The 6,062-nt window shown below is 51.2% G+C and overlaps 1 protein-coding gene across 1 annotated transcript in view; it reads left to right on the top strand.

The window, feature by feature from the left end:
- Positions 1 to 2,532: 2,532 nt before the first annotated feature.
- The window catches only part of Sema5a (semaphorin 5A), a 357,050-nt gene continuing 353,520 nt past the window's right edge, over positions 2,533 to 6,062 (top strand). The window contains exon 1 of the mRNA XM_033758913.1: positions 2,533 to 2,740. The gene's annotated coding sequence lies outside the window, so the exon portion shown is untranslated. The remainder of the gene's footprint in view (positions 2,741 to 6,062) is intronic.

Genomic DNA, 6,062 nt, shown 5'->3' with positions numbered 1-6,062 from the left:
ATGAGAGCCGGGTTTGGCTGAAAAGCTAAATGGAATATTCATTAAAAAGTTTACCATCTCTTATCACAGGGTTGCTCGATCCTAGTTTGAAACCTTCTTCCTCCCCTGCTCTGTTCCTAGGGGAGCACTGCTGAGCCCCGGCCTAGATGTTTTCTCCAGAAACTGCGGAATGTCAGTAACTAACCAGGGGCTCCCAGAGGAGGATGGGAGTTCAGTCTGCAGTGACTGCAGCCTCCTCTGATGCCGAGAGTGAAAATTCCGGTGCCCAATTTCTGTCCATAAGCTTTTAAGTTTCTTTAGCACTTTTACCTATCTGACAAGTTCTGATTTTCTTTATGAATGCATTTATGGAGTCTGGGAAGTTAAATTATTGTGATCAGAGTAAAAACTACTGTTGCTGAAGTTTGGAAACAGTCCGGACATCCTTCTTTGTGTTCTGAGGAAACACGGGAACTCTTTCTCTCACTGTTGTTGCTCGCTTTCTCTTCATGACTGACGATGAATTGGAGTTGGAGAAAGATGCTCATTTCTTTGTCATCATAATGGGGGAGACTGGTGTGAAAGAAGCTGCTTCCACCCTAAAGGTAGTGGTTGGCGTCCCTAAGATTATAATACAGGGGAGACACAGCTGGAGGAGAGGATGTAAGGGGGTCAGGGAGCAGTAAAGCACGGGTTTGTGGTGTTTTCCCCTGAGATATTTATGGAGTGCTTTTTTTTTTTCATGTTAGAGATCTCAGTATATGATAGTGACTCAATTAAACTGAAATAAGATGTTCCTGGGCTGGAGAAACGGTACTCAGTGTCCTGGACCCGTTACCATTTATGCATTGTGTGTCAAGAAAGCCTTTTCCCAGTGGAAGCACTGCAGATGGAGAAAGGGCTCGGGGGCTCTGTGTGACCTGCCTTCCTAAGTGGAGGCTCCTGTTAGCAGCCTCGATCATCAGGAATATATTATCACTGGTGTAGTGAGACACAGTTGGCTCTTTGGATTGCAGTCATTCTTAATCCAGGCAGCCAGGATGCCTGTCCGGTGTGAAGGTGACCCAAGGCAAAGCCTCCAGGCCCGCAGCCTGTGGTCCCTGATGCCTGCTAGGTGTTCCTACCCCTGTTCTGAAGGAGTCTTCAGGAAGGTCTCTGCCCACAGTGGGTGATACTGGATCGGCAGACCCGGGCTTCCCTGCTCACAGTTACCAAGATGACTTAGGGGCCCCTGCAGGGAGGTGACGCTGGGCTCTCAGGACTGAGGAGGTAGCAGTGTCTGGAGTTTCTTCGGCCGAACTCCTGCGGTCCTGCGGTGAGCTGACAGCCCTCCATGTTGTCTGTGTGTTCTGCAGCCCACCTGTGTCCACCAGGATGTTCCGTGTGGAACTGGGACAGCTGCACCTTCAGCTGTTGCCTGTGCTCTTTGGCATGTTTGGTCCATTCTTACGATTTGTGTATTTGCTCCGGGAAGTGGCTGCAAATACTGAATTAGCAAATACCGCACCGTTGGTCTCAGATGAAATAGGAGATTAGGTTGGTCAGAACATTTTTGTCAAGTGAGCAATTCATAACCTTGTTTTATGGGTGTTCCTGTTAAAGGCACCTGGTGATGTACTTATGAACTTACTGTGATTGAAAAATATGGTGAATGTTTTGGTGAAAAAAATTTATTCCAGTAAAAGACACGTTGCCGTTAACTCCTGTCAAAGTACTTCCATTGTTTTAAACATAGTTATAAAACATAGTCATCCCTCATTTGTGCCACTTTCTGCAGCAATTCTGGAAGTCCTCTTTCATGACTGTCTAGTTGCGCTGTCTTGGCTGCCTTGAGGTCCTGAACTGATTCAAAATGTTCACCTCTCACCATCATTTTGACTTTGAGGAAGAGCCAGAAGTCGCATGGTACCAGATTTGGTGAATAAGGTGGGTGAAGATGCACCATAATGTTGTTACGAGCCTGACTTCTATGGGCTGGCACTTGAAGAGGCGTTCACCATATTTTTGACCACATCGCCTGATGACACTCACCGAAGGGGACTTCCAGCATTGCTTCGGAAAGGGTCGAAAATGATGGGATGGATAACTGTGTCCAACGTAAGTGAGAGCGTTCTGGGAGGAGCTTTATGCCCTTGTATCTCTTAGTATAAGAAATTTTTAAAAGTAGTATTGACTGAAATCGCCAGTGCAGTTTTACTAGAGGATGAATTTGTAAATATGGAATCTGTGTATAAGGAGGAACAGCTGCATATCCTTTTTCTTTTATGAACCTTTCCCAGTTTCCAGAGAGAATGTTTTTAGGGGAACAAAGCTCTTGTCCTGGTGACTTTTGCGTCCTTGCTGTCTTAAAAGGTCTGTCTCAGCCTGTGGGGACACGAGGTCCCTCCTGAGCCATAGAGGCGATCAGAGGAAAAGCTTTGATGGGCTAGATGGCGAAGGATGTGAGAGGAATAATGTCTGAGTTGTCCGGGACTCCTTTTCTGTGGGGAATCTGTCAGGTGTAAGGTAGATGTGTAGGCTTAGGGTAACTGGCGGGCTTTTCTGTCTGTACAGCACCCTGGATGACACAGCATCAGTGGTGGGCGACGTCTTGGGTTCCCGTCGTTGACAGCCTTTTCGTGCTGAGGACTTTTCCCTCCCTGGGTGATGAGCCGTACACTTTGGAGATGTCACGTGACCTTCCTCACCTGCTCTTCTCTGCAGTCCTTGAAGGCGGCCTTCAGCACAGACCTGGAGCGGAATAGTGGCTTCCACGCCTTTGGTAATAAATAGCACCTTCAATAAAAAAGATGCTACTTTTTTTTTTTCTTTAAATTTTCTCTAGTGAGAGTATGACCAGGGGCTAAAAGGAAGCCTGGTGGCCTGAAGAATGCTTCCTTATTTGTGGGCCTCTACTGTGGCTTTCCAACGCCTGTGACTTCTGTCCACAGCTCGCCAACCTCTCTCCCCGAGGGAGCCGTCAGGGCCAGGCTGGGCACTCTGAGGTGAGGTGGGTGTACTTGGAGGGGGCGTCTTGTGGAGGGCCCGGAGGGCTGGCGGAGGGAGGCTTCTCCCCAGGCCGGTGACTTGTGTTGACAGGGAGGACAGCTTTGGAATCCCAAGCACCTTCCACCCTGGGAAGCAGCCGGCCCCTGCCAACCATGTGTCTGTCAGAGCAAACTGGAACAGAGGGAGGGAAGGGCCCCCCCTGGTGCTTTCAGCCAGAATGAAGATATCTTCCGAGCAGTGACAGTTTCCAGAGTGAAGGTCCTGGAATGAAGCTCTTGTCATTGTGTCTTCTCCGTCCTTGCTTTCTTTACAGGTTTGTCATAGCGCAGGGAGACAGGGGGCCCATCCTGAGCTGTACGGGGACAAATGGAGGGACACTGATGAGTTGATCACGGAAGTGTGAAAGGAGAGTGTTTCTCTTCACAGTTTATCATGTGATGCTGGACCGATTACGTACAGGGCTCACCTAAGCATTCTGTTACTCAGATTTCCTTCATGATTCCCCTTTGTCCCCCTTCTGCCGGGTGGAACAGACGGAGCCATTGTCCTTACCTCTCCATACCTGCCTAGGCAGTGCACCTTGTCTACTAGTCTACTAGGGAGAAGGACTGTTCACCACCCTTGGGCAACCAAGAGGGGGCAGGAGGGACATTGCCATCACTTGGGGTTCACAGCAGAGGCAGACAGCCAGCTTGGGCTGGGTCTGACTGTCCCCACTCAACTCAGGACAGTGCTGTGCAGTTCACACCGTTTTAGCTGCCGGTTACAGGTGCTTTGTACTCCAGAGGACAGCAGCAGAGAACTGATTCGAAGGATTGGGGCTGGTTTCTGTGCATTATGGAATGGCAGCGAACACCGAATTCTTGCATCAGTTGAACTTTGGTGATTTGCCTTGGGAGTCTGTGAGATGGCAGCCCAACGATCCAGGCCGCCATTCTGACCAGGCAGCTCTTATGTAGCTTTTATGAATGGAGCACGACTTGGGTGCTTCTGTCAGCCCTGCGTAGCTTGCCCCTTCTTCTCAGGGCAATCCAGAGCTCCCAGAAAAGGAAAGAGCCAACATTTTGTTCCAGTACGGTGATGGGTCCTAGCATCTCCTCCCACGGTTCTGTCTTCCTCTCTCCTTCCTCCCTCTCCCCGCTTTCCGCTGATGCAGTGGTGCTGCTGAGTGTTTGATTCGCCCTGCATCTCCCTGACTGCTGCTGGTTTTTCTGAGGGATGTGTCTGGCGAGACAGACGGCTTTGATCTTGGCCCTCAGCTGGGCTGCTCCATGTCTGCTGGCCCGGGAGAGCAGATGGAGGAGAAGCAGAGTGGGGCGGGAGCCCTGCAGTTTGAGAAAACTCCTGGGGCGAGGGCAGATGTTCCAAGTGCTGCAGTTTGACTTCATTTCTTTGTCACTGCTTCATCCTCTCCGCCAGAGGTTAAGAGTCTTTTTGGAAGCTCTGGATTCCGATATTGGGTGTGTTTCTCGTGCAGAGGGTCAGCCCCGTCCCATCTGTACACCTAGAGGGCAGCTGTTGAGAATCTAGGCGTGAACTGACCAAGTAGAAAACCATAAAGTCAAGAGAGGATCCGCACTCGAAGTGTGTGTGTGGCTCAGTTCAGGGCTTCCGGGACCTGGCGTGTGAGGGCACCTGAAGCTCCCGATTACTGCCGTGGGAGACCCCGAACTCCAGGTTCTGTCCTCAGTAGTTGCGTGGCCACACCTGCCACAGGGAAGAGTGTGCACTCGAAACTGAAACAAGTTTTACTCAGCTGCTGGCCTGCCGTCTTTGAGGTGTGGGTTTTCCAGAGGAGTCATCAGCATGAGCCTGAGGTTTTTAAGGGGTGTGTTCATGTGACTGACAGTGTTTTCCGCCGGCCACTCCTAGTCGTCAAGTTGCCCTTGTCCTGCCCATGGACACAGTCATGGCAGCAACCCCTCTCCCTGGGGCCGTGGTGGCAGCTTCCTCAGGGATCCGGGAGAAGCGCCCAGGAGGCGTCTGGCTATCAGAGCTTGACTGTGTGTAGGGGAGGCGCATTTATGACTTGAGTGGACAGACAGACGGACACCAGTATCCTCAGGATAGGGTCTTGGCTAGCAAATAGCCCCGGACTGGAAAACCTCTTAATAGGCCAATAAGAAATTTTTGTCCTTTCTCTTGTTTCTTCTATTTCTTCTGGGCCTTTGAACTGAACTACAGTCCCCCTCCCCCTTTTGAGAAGCTATCTAATTCCCTCAGTTGCCCAGACCTGGGCTCCAACTTGTGACCCTCCTGCTTCAGCCTCCCAGAGTGCTGGGATCACAGGTGTGTACCCCCACGCCCCACTGAGATTTTGATTTTGAGTAAAGGTAGGATCAAGGCAAGCCCAGGCTGAGGACCTGTGAGCTAAGATCTTCTCTCTTCACCTGTAAGAAGGAGGCCCGTGTGGAGCAGCTTTTACCTGGGAACGCACCCTGGCCCAGGGTGTTCTAGACCCACGTGAGGAATGGGCAGGCTCCGAATTCCCACCGGTTGCCTTTCTATGAAGGAGGGGTGTGTAATCTCTAGATTCTCTGGGTGATTCTGATTGGTGGCAGAAAACCAGAGCCAGGGCGGATGCCACTGTGTCGGACGGGAGGAGGAGTCTGGGAGAGGCGGCCTTTGGGCGCCCTGGTCTGTGCATAGTCACACAGGTCCTGCAGCAGCAATGACAACTCCCCTCACACTGTCTTCCTGGAACATGCTCATTTCCTGAGCCCTGGCCTTGAGGACCTGAAGGTGACAAGAGCACCCTGCCTGTCCTCGAGGGGGCAGGCAGGGCACAGCAGACAGCAGGCCCTGGTGTCAGTGGTCATGAAGGAGAGACCCCGCATCTCGGTGGCTTTTGGAGCCAGCGGGGTCCAGTCAGACAGTAGGAAGCCTGCTGTATGGATGGCCCCAGTGGCCGGGTGACGCCAGTGAGCTATGATCTAACAAAGGAAAGGACAGTGCTCGAGAGAGAGTCTTAAACATCACAGCTGCTACAGGGAAGAATCCACCAACCTCTCTCTCCCCCTTCTCTCTAGCTCTGGTGACCACCATGGTTTTCTTTGTTTCTTTTAGTAGCTCCCACAGGTGAATGGAACTTGAAA

This window comes from Fukomys damarensis, unplaced genomic scaffold (assembly GCF_012274545.1).
Source record: "Fukomys damarensis isolate Sample0158 unplaced genomic scaffold, DMR_v1.0_HiC HiC_scaffold_1, whole genome shotgun sequence".
Lineage (NCBI taxonomy): Eukaryota > Metazoa > Chordata > Mammalia > Rodentia > Bathyergidae > Fukomys > Fukomys damarensis.
Note: the sequence above shows the minus strand (reverse complement) of the source record. Positions and strands in the feature narration are given on the sequence as shown.